The sequence below is a fragment of the Temnothorax curvispinosus genome, unplaced genomic scaffold, assembly GCF_003070985.1.
Source record: "Temnothorax curvispinosus isolate PA1 unplaced genomic scaffold, ASM307098v1 QBEX01013507.1, whole genome shotgun sequence".
In the NCBI taxonomy this organism is placed as follows: Eukaryota; Metazoa; Arthropoda; class Insecta; order Hymenoptera; family Formicidae; genus Temnothorax; species Temnothorax curvispinosus.
In genome coordinates this window covers 1-15,703 of record NW_020223287.1, presented here as the reverse complement: position 1 = coordinate 15,703, position 15,703 = coordinate 1, and the positions used below count along the sequence as shown (strand labels likewise).

Sequence of the window (15,703 nt, the reverse complement as noted above, 5' to 3'; positions counted from 1 at the left end):
CAACACACTTACAATTAGAGTTTAATACACTCAAGCAAAAACCCGGAGAAAATGCAAGAGCATTCGGATTAAAAGCCGATAAGCTAGCGATGGAGCTATATATACGACTCCATGATAGAGGGAAGAAATCACACCATAGAAAGCAAGCGAACTATATTAGAAACGATTCAACAACAGGCATTACAGAATTTCCAATTAGGATTGAGAGACGAGATCAAGTTACTTGTCCGAGCTCAGCATTTCGCAACATTGCAAGAAGCGATTGCCGGAGCGAGCGCCGAAGAAAAAGTAAACGGGCCGAGTGGAATTCCGCCGCGTCCCAAAAATAATTATGCGTACTCGCTGCAACCGCGCGATAACCGATCGATATTACAATGCCAAAAATGCGGAAAATACGGGCACCTCGGAAGGGAATGTCGTACCAATAGATATGCGAACCGTTTCTCCTTACCGAAACCTGATAGGACACCCCGCGTAAACGCGATAGATAAAGTCTGCAATTACTGCAAGAAGGCAGGACACATGCGCGAAGAATGTTGGTTGTTAAATGGTCAACCAAATAAAGAAAGGACGAATCACAACAAACCTAATAATCCGCGAGGACAAAATAAAAATTTTCACCCGAAAACGAATGGCCCGAAAAAAAAAGACAGTAATTCAGCCGCGAATAGCGATGAGGAAGACAAAGAGGACACAAAGCAGCGCCGACCGGCGTTAGAGTATCAAGTTAGAGTGTCACACTTGACGAACAAGCCGCGAAAGCATGCAGGGCTGGACTTAATCACTCTGCCCATGCGAGAAGCGAAGCGCAAAAAAATAAATTTACTGTTCGATACCGGAGCGGCCGTATCAATAATAAAAGTAAAACATTTGAAAGGCGAAACAATGATAGAAGAGGATAAAATGGCCCTTACAGGAGTAACAGGTCATAAAGCCCATACGATTGGAAAATTTACAGCAACTATCGACTTGAAAGATAGAAAGATCAAGCACACGATATATGTCGTCAAGGATGATTTTCCGATTGAATACGACGGAATACTAGGCGTAGATTTTATAAAGAAACATCGAGCGTCATATAGTTACAAGTCGAGCTCAATACGCATAGGGAATAGCACATTAAAATTATACCCGTATAAGAAAATAATGGTTTTGAAACCGCGAAGCGAGACAATAGTACAAGTCGCGACCGATAAAAATTCACTAGGAATAATACAGGCAGAAGAGACAATGCCAGGAGTGTTCATAGAAAATTGCCTAGTGATGCCAGAAAACTTTCTATGTCCGGCAAGCAAGTATGCTAAGCAAGTATACTAAATACGACGGAGAAGACAGTCGAAATGCTAATGCCGCAAGTAACATTAGAAGAGTTAGAGCAAGAAGAAGCAAAAGAGATAGAAATAAACCAAGTAAACAAAGCAGAAGAAATAATGCCGCGTAGCGAAAAAGTCGAAAAATTGATACGCACACAACACTTAAACGAAGAAGAAAAGAAAACCATTATGGAAATTTGCAGAGATTACAGCGATGTATTGCATGTGGAAGGAGAACCACTGACATGCACTGATATCGTCGCGCATAAGATTACCACGAAGGCGGGCAGCGTACCGGTCAACGTCCGACCGTACCGTTTGCCAGAAAAGCACACGGAAGAAGTGAATAGACAAGTGAAAGAGATGTTGAAAAACGGAATTATTAGACCTAGCACGAGCCCGTGGAATGCGCCGTTGCTAGTAGTACCGAAGAAAAGAGACGCATCAGGAAAATTAAAACTGAGAGTGGTAATAGATCTTCGGTTTGTGAACGACCTAACGGAGGGAGATTCCTTCCCATTGCCAAACATAACCGATATCCTAGACCAACTGGGAAAAGCAAAATATTTTACCACGCTAGACCTCGTCTCGGGATATCATCAAATCCCGATGGAAGAAGAAGATAAAGAAAAAACAGCGTTCTCGACACAATACGGACATTACGAGTATAATCAAATGCCTTTTGGACTGAAAAATGCCCCAGCGACATTTCAACGAGCAATAATAGCCGTTTTAGCAGGACTAGTAGGATTACAATGCTTAGTCTATCTAGACGATATAATAGTATACGGAGCAAGTTTACAAGAGCACAATAAGAGATTAATTGAAGTGCTAAAAAAACTGAGAAACTATAATTTGAAATTACAGCCCGATAAATGCGAATTCCTTCGGAAAGAAGTGACGTATCTCGGACATGTAATAACAGAAAACGGAATCTCGCCAGACCCTTCAAAATTAAAAGCAGTAAAAAGCTTCCCGAGACCAACAAAGGTAAAGGACATCCAGGCTTTCGTAGGATTAGCCGGATATTATCGAAGATTTATTAAAGATTTTTCAGCAATCGCCAAGCCACAAAAATGACCAGAAAAGATATCAAATTCGAGTGGAACGCAGAACAACAAAACGCATTTGAAATACTTAAAGAAAAACTAACCACAGCACCGGTATTAAAATACCCGGACTTCTCCCAAGAATTTGTAGTAACAACCGACGCGTCAGATTACGCAATAGGAGCCATACTGTCACAGGGAAAGATAGGTCAAGATCAACCCGTGGCGTATGCGAGCAGAGTACTATCTAAAGCCGAGCAAAATTATAATACTACCGAGAAAGAATTACTAGCGATAGTATGGGCGGTGAAACACTTCCGACCATACGTTTATGGAACAAAATTTACCGTAGTGACAGACCATAAATCCTTGGTTTGGCTATTTAACGTAAAGGACCCCGGATCACGATTAATCCGATGGAGGTTGAAATTAGAAGAATACGATTACACTATCGTACACAAGGCCGGTCAAGAGAATAGAAACGCGGATGCGCTGAGTCGACATGTGCCGACAGATATCAACAAGATAGAGAAAGAAGAGAATAACGAAGAGGAGAGCAAAAGAAAATACACAGAAGAAGAGAAGCAACGTATATTATACGAATACCATGATGCACCTGTAGGAGGACATCAGGGTGTGGAACGCACCATAAACCGAATAAGGTTGACGCATAATTGGAGAGGATTAACTCGAGACGTCGAAGATTACATTAATAAATGCGAACTATGTCAGAAGAACAAGTTATCGCGAAAAAATAAAGCACCCTTAGTAATAACAGACACCGCGGACAAACCGTTCGAAAAATGTGCTCTAGATATAGTAGAACCACTGACGGTGACCGAAAACGGAAATAAATATATCCTCACGTTTCAGGATAATTTATCAAAATTCAGTAAGGCGATACCCGTACCTAATCAAGAAGCGAATACAATCGCGAAAGAATTTGTCACAAAGATTATCTTTGAATACGGTATCCCCGACAAAATACTGACGGATAGAGGAACGAATTTCCTTAGCGAGATATTTAAAAGCACGTGTAAATTATTGAAGATAGAAAAAATTCAAACAACGGCCTACCATCCCGAGAGTAATGGAGCATTGGAACGCTCTCATAGAACATTAGCCGAATACTTGCGACATTATATTAACGCGGACCAGACAGACTGGGACGAATGGACGCCATACGCAATGATCGCGTATAACACGACGCCACACACGGCGACCAGGTTTACACCCTTTGAATTAGTATACGGGCACCGAGCGACACTACCGACGGCACTGTCGCAACCACCGAAACCAACGTATACTTATGACGATTACGCGCAAGAGCTAAAAGAAAAATTAAAAGCGACACAACGAGTTGCAAAGGAACATTTGCGAAACGAAAAATCTAAGGCCAAGAAGACGTATGATAAGAAGACAAAAGAAATTAATTTCCGAGTGGGAGACAAAGTTCTCTTGCACGACGAAACGGTGCGTAGAGGGAGATCGAAAAAATTAAAATCCCCGTGGATAGAACCGTATAAAGTAATTGAAAAACATTCAGACGTCAATTACACGATCAAAAAGGGACGGAAAACCACGCGAGTACACGTAAACCGATTAAAGCCCTTTATAGAACAGTAAAAACAGCGCAAAAGAACAAAAACAAGCAATAGAAAGTAGGCGTAAAAAATTAAGGAAAATAAGATAATAAGTACTTACCGAACATCAAATACGGCGCACCACACGGCGTCCGGTGGCCACATCCAACGTGACCTCCAGGGGTAGAGGAGCATCCATGAGCTCGGGGGTGTCAAAGCCGCTTCCACGTAGGAGGGAGGGGGCGAGCGAGACGAGGAGGGCCCCGCACACGCACTAGTAGTAGGCGCACCAGGCAAACTTATGGCACCCGCTCGCGCCGCCCTCAACCAATACGACCGCATACAGGCGTCGCAAGACGCCGGCGCGAAATACAGATTGCACTAAATGCACCGCATTTTTAATAGAGTTAATAAAAGTACTCTGAACTACGTCTCAAGAGCAACTAAACGCGCGAGGAGAGAAAAAACGCGAGGAGAAGGCATTATCAAGTTAAGGTAAAAATTCGAAGAAAGGTAACATGAGTCCTTATCTTACAGGACGCTGATCGTCGTCCAGCACTTCGCGAAAAAAGCGAAACCTGAGACAGCATCATCGTACGAGATACGACAATTCAGCAGCGAGCCGGGAATATACTTTGAGAGAACCGGACAATTGCAACAGGTAGAAGCTACATGGAAACTAGCGATTAAAATCGACGTAGCAGCCCTAGGAAACCGATATCACCAACTTCAGGAATTTCTACAGCAAGCCGAAGAAGTATGCGAAACGATAATCGCAAAGGACACGCAGCAGACGTGCAAAAACATTCTCCATACGATAGAGAAAAATAACAAAAAATTAACGCAATTATTAACGCGATTACAGACTATATATAAAACAAATAATAATAAACGAGGTTTAATAGACGCGATCGGCACGATCAGCAAAACGGCACTAACGCTGTTCGGCACTATGGATGCCGACGACGCAAAACACATACAGGAGCAGCTTGAACTGATCAAAATCAGCAACAGACTCTACGGCACACCGCAAAAAGTCAATTAAAGGTGATAAATGCCACGATAGGCCACATGGAGGCCTTAGAAAAATCGTTATACCACAACGAACAACTGATGACGAACGTCACGAGACGGATACAGCTGGACACAACAATATACGCCAGAAGAGAAGAAATAGACGAACAGCTTTTAATACTAACCACAATTACAGAGGATCTAATAGAAGACGTGAAAGACACGATAGACTACCTCACATATTCGCGGGAGGGAGTCATACTCACCCGCCTATTACCAATAGAAAAAATAATAACCGAACTAAAAGAGGCAACGTCACAATTGACGCGTGGATCGCACTTTCTATTTAAAACTAGACTAGAAAATTGGAACAAGATACAAAGCTATGTAGAAATTAACGCGTATTATGATAAACCGAACATTTATACGATAATCAAATTTCCCGTGGTAGCATACCCCGTGTATGAAATAATAAGAACGACACCATTACCTGTCTATAACCACGCGAATATTTTCACATTCCTAAGAATTACTCACAACATATTAGCAATACATAAAGAGAATCATAATTACATAACGCTAGAGGAACGCGATTTAAACGACTGTAAACGAAACGGAGTAAAATATGTATGTAACCGAAACTACCCGGTATATTTTGTAAAAACCGACGCACCCCATGCGAAGTACAAGTTTACGTAAAAACGCCAGGATATGTAAACACCTGCGAGAAACGTCAAATAATGTCAAACGTAACCTTATGGATAACATTAAGCGAACCACAAACGTGGCTATTCTCAACGCCGAAAAAACAACAGCTGACGATTCAATGTAATGAACAGGCAGAACAAAAAATAGAAATAAAAAAAACAGGGAAACTAAGTATAATCAAAAATTGTAAACTAACCACACCCGACATTATTATAAAAACAAAAAGACAAACGACTATGAGACAAATAGAAATGCACTTAGCAGATTTTAACCTAACGCTAACAAACAAAAATAAAAATATTAACGAACAAGTAAAAAAAGAAATTAGATTAGAACCTGTAATTAGGAATCCGAACGAATTAATGGAATTAAGTCTAGAACTAAGCGACATAAATAAAGAATTGGAAAAATCCCAAGACACCCTAATAAAAAATCCCTATGTCATATATCCCGTAGGATCGACACTTACGTTAATAATTATATTAAGCATAGTAGGAATAATCATCTATGTAATAAAAAGACATAAGAAACGAGCAAGCGCCCGACCGCACGTACAGGGCGACTCAGCGATACTATACTAGAAAATAAGAAGAATGTAACCTCAGAAACAAATAAAGAAAATAAACCACCCTAATAGAAATAGAAATAGGATAAGCAGCGAAAAATTGTAGCGAAAACTACAGACCGTAGTTTCCTTCTCTCAAAGGGGGAGGGATGTTGCGGCCCCAATTAATATAACAATAAATAGTATTAAGAATAAAGACCGCGAAGAACAATAGGGAACGCGACCGCGAAAGCCCGAAAGAATTACACAACGCCGAATCAGCAAAAGATGAGTTGCGCGATCGGCCTACATACGATCGAGCAACTCAGCGATATCGAAGGACAGGACGAGGATTCAAAAGGAAGCGACAACAGGAGACGAGAGGGCAATCGGAGTCAGGGAGCAGATCAGTAACGGGCATTCTTGTACGCAATAACTGTAAAGCAGATTCAATTAAAGTATTCTTTATTCGAAGTGCCGTTTATCGAAGAGTGTTCTATCAGTCACCCATCCCGCCTCCTCCTTGGAACGATCGAATCTTAGTGTACCCAAAAAGGGACACAACACTCCTTTTTGTGTTATTGCGCCAACAGACAAGAGATTTTTTCTTAAATCTGGTATATATAGTACGTTGTTTAACTCACAGTTTCTTAGGTCGACCGTTCCAGTCTTCCTCGCTACCATGTTTCCTTCCTTGTTTGCCACTCCGACCTTTGTCGTGTGTGTTATTTTGTGTCCTTCTCTCAACTTGGTTGAATTGTTCGTCATGTGCGACGTTGATCCTGAGTCGACAATCCAGCAATCTTTCGTTTCTTCATTGCTTGTTAGAAAGGCTATTTTATTCTTTTCGTCTTTCTCCGGGTCACCTTTTGTCTTATTTCTAAAAAAGCAGTCTTTTTCCGAGTGGTTAGTCTTTTTACATATTTTACAAGAATCTCTTCTGCAATCTTTTGCCATGTGGCCGATTTTATGACAATTAAAACATTTAACGTCATGTTTCTTAGTATTGTCTACCTTTTTACATGCGTGCGCTACATAACCCTTCATGTTGCATTTGTAGCATTTCCTCTCTTCTGCCTTAAATGCCACTTCTTCTTCTTTGTCCGATCGGTTCCTTGCCTCCTCCGCTAGAAGTCTCGCTGTCAGATTCTCCACTGTCCTCTCTCCAGCGGGTGTCAATTCCCATGCGCTTGTAAAAAATCTATAATTTTCTGTACAACTGTCAAGATTTTAGACATGATCATGGTATCATTTATTTCTTCTCTTAGACTTTTAAGTTTAAAGGCAAGATTTTTTAACTCTGTTATGTATGTGACCATATCAATGTTACTTTTCTTTTTATATTCGAAGAATTCTTGCATCAGAGCGCATTTCTGATGCTGTGAATCTCTTTCATAAATTCCTTTTAGCTTTTGCCACATTTCATAACTCGTAATGCACGCAACTATATGTATCGGTGATTGGTTTTCTAGAGTGCTTACGATTATTCGTTTCGCTTTGGCATCTTTCTTCCTCCATTCCGTTGATTCTGACTGTGCCGCTTTTGGCTCCGACTGTACGATGTCCAGAAGATCTGCTGCCTCCAGGTAGATTTTGATTTGAAATTTCCACAGTGGATATTCTTCGGCATCCTTCAGTTTATCGACGCTCTCCAGCGCTCCCAGTGTATTAGTCGCGGCGCACATTTTATTTTCTTTGCACTTAAACTTGTTCCGTCTTTAATTTTATATCATGCACTCAACACGTGGCACTGGGCTCATAACCTGATGGTTTTTACGACAGTAAAGAGCACATGATTTATAACTAGACAGAACTTTAATACAGCCCAGTAAGCAAAAAACCATTATTACAATGTTATTGCAACGATATTCTAGAACTTGTAATGTTGTTAAATGTGTAGTTCTTAATGTTGTAAAGAACATCATTATGAACATACTTTGACCACGATTCCGAAATTTCAGTAATGTTGAAATGGAAGTGCCATAACGTTGCAAATAACATTGCGCTAAGGTTTTTCTATCATTCCTGTAATGTTTTTGAGATAAAAATTTAAACGTACTGTCAACTTTATTACAATATTATATTAAGATTACCGTAATGTTAATTCTAACATTTAATTAAAGTTCTTATTGATGTTTTATTTCTATTACAGGCAACATGTTTTCAATAAATATGCAATAGTAATAAAATATCTCAATATTTATTGTCTAATTATTATTTAGATTGCTTTTTTATAGACCAGGCTTGGACAACTTTGAGCTCCAGAACCACGACACTTCTTTTCTATCCACGGAAAGTAGGGGAGTGTCGTGGCTCCGGAGCTCGAAGTTGCCCAGGCCTGTTATATAATACCAATCTGCATTAGGGAATAATTCACTTATCATAAAAAAGTTTTATTTATATTGCGACGCTTTTTCCCCCGGTCTCGCAATCCGGTGGAGGGCTATCGAGGACTGGCAGCACGCACAACTAATTCCGACACCAAAAGATTGGGCGCCAGGTGCGACGGATCGCACCACCGTACTCTAATATGTCCGACGCGATATTCCCGGCAATACCTCAGGGCGTAGGGCTCTTTCAGGGAATTCGGAGAGAGGCGTCACACAATTAATCACACTCACAAGAAAATAAATAATAATAACAAAATATATATTTAGTCAGGCAGTATCAAGATGTATAATCGATCTGAGTCTCGTATTACCGCAACAATGCAAGCGAGGCGGACGCACGAATGCCGCATACGCAATAAGGACACGCAGTAATGTCGACCATGAAACACCGTAGACTAATGCACGCGAAGTTCTCAACGCAACAGATAAACGCAGACGGACACACGAAAGCTTAACAGAAATAAGGACGATTCAGGTATCGCGGTACCTGGCTTCAACACAATGAACTTACGCCACGAGGCCGACGAATCGCTCGCCGCACCCTCCGCAGCTCCTTCAACGCACACCCGGGCCACTTCGATTCCGCGCGACGCAAAAAGTATGGGCGATCTCGCCGAGTCGACCACGCTGGCCGGCGATTGCCCCCGAACACGAAATAAGGACTTGTATCGCGGACGATCCCGCGGCTTGCCACGCGAATCCCGAATTCTCTCGCAAGCACGGAGATTCCGCGGCCCCGCACCGATCCCGTCGATCTCTTCGTCCCGCCAAACCAATATTCGCTGTCCTCGAGGGCCCGGATGCGTTACTCAAATACGAGGGCGAGTGCCCTTCAAATTACATGACCACTCGCGGCTCGCCGTTACCCGCACAACTCGCTCCCGTTATCGCCACGCAAGACCTCACTCTCATTATCACTCTCGTTAATATGGCCAGGACGCGACACGATTACGAGCTCAAATAATATGGCCAAAACGCGATACGATTACGGACATAAACTCTAGCACAATGAAACGCGACACAATCACGAATAACGCGATACGATTATTTACATTAATTTGACGAAACGCTACATAAACGCGACACGATTATTTCGATTCACACATCCCAACGCCACGCGACTGTCGGCCGTGGCGGTGCTCGCGGGGAGGGCGCAAATGGTCTCTACGCATTCGAGAGCTCACTCTCGGCAAGGCCCTGGCACTTTTTCCACACGACTCTACTTCAAGGCGAGCGCAAGGTATCGCACGCTCTAACGCGGTACACAGGTATCCTGCGTAACTCCGGTAACCAACGTGTGCCACGGGCCGATGCCTCGAGCGAACCCTCTTCTCTTAACGCGGGAACGCCAGAGTGGTGACCTTACAATCGTTGTCGTCCCTCCGGTAGTCCGGGCAGCTCGAAATGCAGGAGATGCTCCTCGCTCGTTAGCCGGCACGACAGTGACGGAAACGATAGCCTGCCGGGATCGCGCCGGTTCCCCGCGCCTGCGCTGTGGCGTGTCGCTCGACCGGATTGCCGATCCTAGCGCTTCCTGCGCCTAGGCCGCACGTGCGCCGCTCCTTCCGGGGGCGCCACTCCATTCCAGGGCGCTTTCGTCGGCGCCTCAGCTTCTCGCGCGCCTCCCTTTCCGGCGACGCCGCTGCAATCACCTCCGATTCGGCGCGGGCTTTTCGATTCACCCGGCTGTCCGGGCCGCGATGATCGGGTCGGCGTTCGGGGTCAGGCTGGCCGGGCCTCGGCCCCGTCTGCCGGCATCCCCCTCGGGGTGACGGCCCCAGGGCGGTACCTTTCCCTGGGCCGCTCCTCTGCACCCTTGTGCCACTGGCATTTCGCTCGTGGGTGATCTGGGGTCCTCCTGATCGATATACTGCCGCTGTTACGACCGAGTGCGGGGTGAATTCCGGCCGGCGACGCCCATGCGCTTGCGGGGAGGTCCGGGCGATCCGACTTCCAGCCATGTCCCCTGGCCGTCTCTTTAATCCTCTGCCCTTCCTCGTCGCGGCCCCCGGCCGTTACAGCTGAAGTCCGGTCACCACCGGCGATCCCTTAAAAACTTAATACCTAATTAGACCAATTACTATACGCAAGCGCCCTCCTCTCGCTCTAACGAGGAGGCATCCCCGAATTCCCCTCGGCCGAGCCCGTCCGGGAAGGAGACGCGACTTGTCACGTCACAATATAAAAATAATATATACCATATATTACAGTTTTCAGTTTATCACAATAATATTTTTGGTGAAGATCACTGATCCTAGCGTAAGGTTTTGGGATAAAACTCATCTTTCAAATAAAAAAATTTGTTACTATAATAATCACTCGCGCGGAGCCACGCAAGTAAGATAATATATTTATCACTTCCTGAAAAATAAAAGTAGAATTAAATTAGTGAAAAAGTTACTTATAAATTATAACGCGGCAAACTATAATAATTTTATTTTATAGAGAGTATATACCGAAATACATTACATTACCTTTTTAATGTTTTTTTTTCCTTACGGACGTTTGCGAATCTGAACCACTCCATTACAAAGTATTGAAAATCTTTTTCTGTATTCCGAGGGAATATTGCTCTAAAAGCTTCTGAAATAAGAAAAATTCAATACAGTTTATTGTTAGATGAAAGAAATAAATAATGTTAATTTAACGGCAATTAAAACTTATGATAATTATTGAAATAACACAAAAGTTTCCGGAATAGTTTACATATATACTAAATCGATCAAAAATATTAGTTTATGGATATATATATTTTTCTTTTATTTCGTAAGAATTTTTAACGTGTATGTGTGTCCTGCTTTTTAACGATGATTGCTACAAAAAATAAGGAGACAATTTTAATAAATTCTGAGACATAAAACATAGCATTTAATACTGCAAGTAATATATACATTTCTTAAAAAATTACTTACTTTTAATGCTCAGAATTGTGTGTGCGTATCTCCAATTTTATAATTATTTTTTTGGCCAGTTCATGAACACATGGAGGCTAAGTCATCAGAAAATGTAGCCCTCAAACTTCTTTTAATAAAATTCTTTTCATGTTTCCCTCCAATTAACATAACCTTGTTCACCTGAAAAATTTATACTTGTAATTCTATATAATGCAGTTTATTATTATAAATTGCAAGGAAAATAATTCAGAAGACTTTTAAAATATAATAACACATATTATAGGATATTATAGAACATATTAAAGGACATATATTATAGATATAAGTTTGTAAGATTAAGAGTCAGAGTAACCATTTTTGGTTTTGAACGCATTGAGTGCTCCTCCTCAAGATTCTATTTGATCGTTTTATACGTAAAATATACAGTTGAATACATTATGGAGATTAATACAAATACATTTTGATTTTTGAAGGACATACCATATTTGAAAACTTTACCGACAAAATTCTACCTTCTTTTAGAAAGTTTACATATATCGTAATGGTTGCATAGAATTACAAATGCTTTTACATAATAAAAATAGGTGTAAATCAATTAGAGCATTTGCTCAATATATTACAAAAATGATTTAAAAATTTCAAAGTAAAGATCTCGAGCTTTCAGTGTAAATATTTATTTGTTACAAAAATTGTTTATATATTATCAGTATGTTTGCTCCGTTAAAGAAAATTGTAAAAAAATATTACTGTAACATTTCCATTAAATTTAAAAGCTTAAAAATATATGAAAAGTTTGCAAGAAGATTTTTATATATAAATACTTAAGCTTTCTGCTAAATATGGTAAAACAAAGCAACACACATTTATATATAGAAGATCCATATATGCATAAAAGACTTGAACAATGTAGTATGAATGCGTTAGTACTTATTTGATATGACGTTTGGATGATTTTGTCTGTATGTTACGCCACAATCAAAATAACTATAAACATAGTAGATACAGATAATGCGCAATTACTATCTTTGCCGAGATCTTTGCTATAGGCACTACATTGAAAATAATACCAAAAAATCGGTAAAAATTACAAGTCCTGGTGATCTCTTTGTCGACTCTGATGGCGCAGAATAATCGAGTTTATTTTTTCCAACTGATTTATTACGATGAAAGATAATACAATAGGTCGCTGTTTTGCACGTTCAACGGAAAATAACGAAAAGTCTTGCAAGAAGAAGGCGGAAGCAACGTCCGGAAACATAAAAATATATAGAAGTGAAAGTCTCATGCTAGTGATTTATATTTCCACCAATCGTAAAAGGTTAATCTATATAGCGTGCGCGTATCATGTAAGACATAGAGTAAGTTTGTAACTCTGAGTTTAGAACATAAACAGACTCTAAATTGCAAATATTATATTTACTACTCTTGGAGAGAAAGGGAGAAAAAGGGAGAGAGAGAGGGAGGGAGAGGAGATATTTCTTACAGTCTTTTCTCTTAATTCTTAAATTTTCAAAGTCTGCAGATTTTATTGTGTAAATTTATATCTACTACGATTATGTAACTATTATACTAACCGGGAATGTTATTTGTAAATGTTTATAGAATTAATTATAATTGTGATAAGCAGCTTTACTTACAACTTGCATGAAAGCTTCTTGATCAGTTTTTAGCATATCTTCAAATTGTCAATAGAAGATAAAGGGATGAGATATTGTCCAATCTTTGTATCTTGTACAATACTTTCCTTAGAATATTGCTCAGCCTCGCGGCCCGAGTACATCAAGAATATGTTCGATCCTTATTAATACTTTGGTATATTTTTTTTCTTCTGCAAATTTCTCTCTTATATAGGTCGAAAAATAGATCTTGAATCACCAGCTACCTATTTACAGCACATTAGATAATTGCAGGGTTCTTATCATTAATATGCAAGATTTAGAATATAATAATTACTTACCCATATAAAAATGTTGTATACAATTAAAAGCGCTCGACAGCGCACAAGCGCACAAGCACAAACGTACGTATATATGACACACTCACACATCATACGTATATGTAAGATAATGCGACTACAGTCTCCAGAACTATTACTGCTTCCGATTGGCTGTCGCAACAAGCGTGCGTTTGCTCATGATCTCGACGCACTCAAACAGCTGAAAATAATCGGCAGTAAATTGCAAGAAAATAGCAAATTAATTCCACTATATAGTTTCTACCGATACCCAAAGAACGTTATTTGTAGTTAACCTAAATTATAGGTTATATAGATCATCATATCAGCTACTATTCATAGCACATATGGTTAATTGAGTTCTTATTATTAATATACAACTTTTAGAATATAATAGTTACTTATATATAAATATACTGTAAATAAAGAGCACTCCGCACTGCTCGATCCACACGTGTGTATACGCACTCACGCATCATACGTAAATGTACGCATCATGGCTGTCGCGATGAGCGTTGGGCACAATATAAAACAATAACATTCTAACAACAGAAAATTAATATACTACCAACGTTATTTCCAAGTCCAAATTACAAGGAATTTTGAACTGTTGCATTAATCTCAAATAAATGTCAGAGTAACATTTGAAAAATATTTTCTGTAACGTTTTTAAAATATTTTAACAACATTCAGAAAAATCATATTACGAAATAATATTTTTTAAATATGTGTATAATATTATTAAAAAACGTTTAAAAAATACACATAAAGTCAATATTTTTAAACGTTAATTTAATGTTCCTTGCTTACTGGGAGTGCATATGAATACACCCAGTAAGCAAAAAATTATTATTACAATGTTATTGCAACGATATTCTAGAACTTGTAATGTTGTTAAATATGTAGTTTTTAATGTTGTATAGAACATCATTATGAACATACTTTGACCACAATTCCGAAATTTCAGTAATGTTGAAATGGGAGTGCCATAACGTTGCAAATAACATTGCGCTAAGATTTTTCTATCATTCCTGTAATGTTTTTGAGATAAAAATTTAAACGTACTATCAACTTTATTACAATATTGTTGGCGAATTATTGCTTTCCGGGCGTAACTCCGGATCGCCAATTGGAGTAATGTGCCGGGTCAACCCCGACATGGATTCGAGGTGCAAAATTAGAAGACGGACACTTGATGGTCGGATTCACAAAGTCTTTAATAAGTGAGCGTTATTTTACAGTTTGCGTGAATGCACTCGTATGTGTGAGCGCGACACTTGGCGCGCACGTGATCAGCGGATGGCGTGGCGCACAGATTATCCGCGACGCGAATATGTTCGGCCGATCGCGGAGGCGGATGGCAAGTCGGCAGCGCACGTTTGGATTGCACTGTTTTTAAACGCACTAAAGGCGTTACACTGCAGTCGCACTTGGTCGTAGCGCAGTGCGCAAAACGAGTCCCCGTGTTTCGAAGCGATCGAGACGATCGAACGTACAATACAATGGCGAGGCGCGGCGCGACTTAGACGCGGTGTTCTTCACTCGCGTCGGCGAAGGAGAATTGCTGCGGACTCTCAAACGGCGCGAGACAATGAGCGATGCTCTAAACGAGCAGTTGACTCGTGTGCACGACGGTGTTTTTTAGAGCCGCGTGAACCGGAATACAAAAACTTAACGGATGCACGGCGGTGTACAACCTCGTGAACCGGAGCAATTTTGCTACTGTCGAGAATACGGTTGTATATACATTGGATAACTCCCCGCTTTTTTAGTGGTGGGGGAAGGTCCGCTAAGCGGTCCTGTTTTCTAGTTCTGATTGCTACCGCGAGAGTTGTTACTATCGGGGAGGTAGTGGCGGCGAGCGCGCACTTGTACTGTGTGAGGGAGACAAGAGATCTTAAAGCCTCCGCACAATGAAAAATATAAGGAACATATATTAGCGATTAGGACTAAAGAATCAAGAATAAAGTTGGATGCACGATGAAAAATATAGGCAACGGAAACAGGGAATAACACAGACAAAAAGTTTTTAACCTATTGGAAGCCATGTATTAATGTTATACCAGTTTTATTCCTGATTTTTTTATTTCTAATCGCTAATATCTGTTCCTTATTCTTTATATTTTTTATTGTGCGAAGGCCTTTATGTATCCTACTAATAGTTACAGTAATCGCGAGGTTTTGAGTTCCGATTCCGCTTTTTTCTTTTATTATTATTATTATTATTATTATTATTATTATTATTATTATTATT

The 15,703-nt window shown here is 40.4% G+C and overlaps 1 long non-coding RNA gene across 3 annotated transcripts; it reads right to left on the bottom strand.

Annotated features, from left to right (window-relative positions):
• Positions 1 to 10,811: 10,811 nt before the first annotated feature.
• Positions 10,812 to 14,040, bottom strand: LOC112463649. Of its 3 annotated transcripts, XR_003041818.1 has the most exons (6): positions 13,851 to 14,040; positions 13,453 to 13,651; positions 13,133 to 13,377; positions 11,514 to 11,675; positions 11,076 to 11,184; positions 10,812 to 10,962 (listed from the first exon to the last, which is right to left on the bottom strand). It is a non-coding gene; the product is annotated as an uncharacterized LOC112463649 (long non-coding RNA). The 3 variants fall into 3 exon arrangements; XR_003041819.1 differs by having other exon boundaries at positions 11,510 to 11,675; positions 13,453 to 14,040; XR_003041817.1 differs by having other exon boundaries at positions 13,453 to 14,040.
• Positions 14,041 to 15,703: the final 1,663 nt, after the last annotated feature.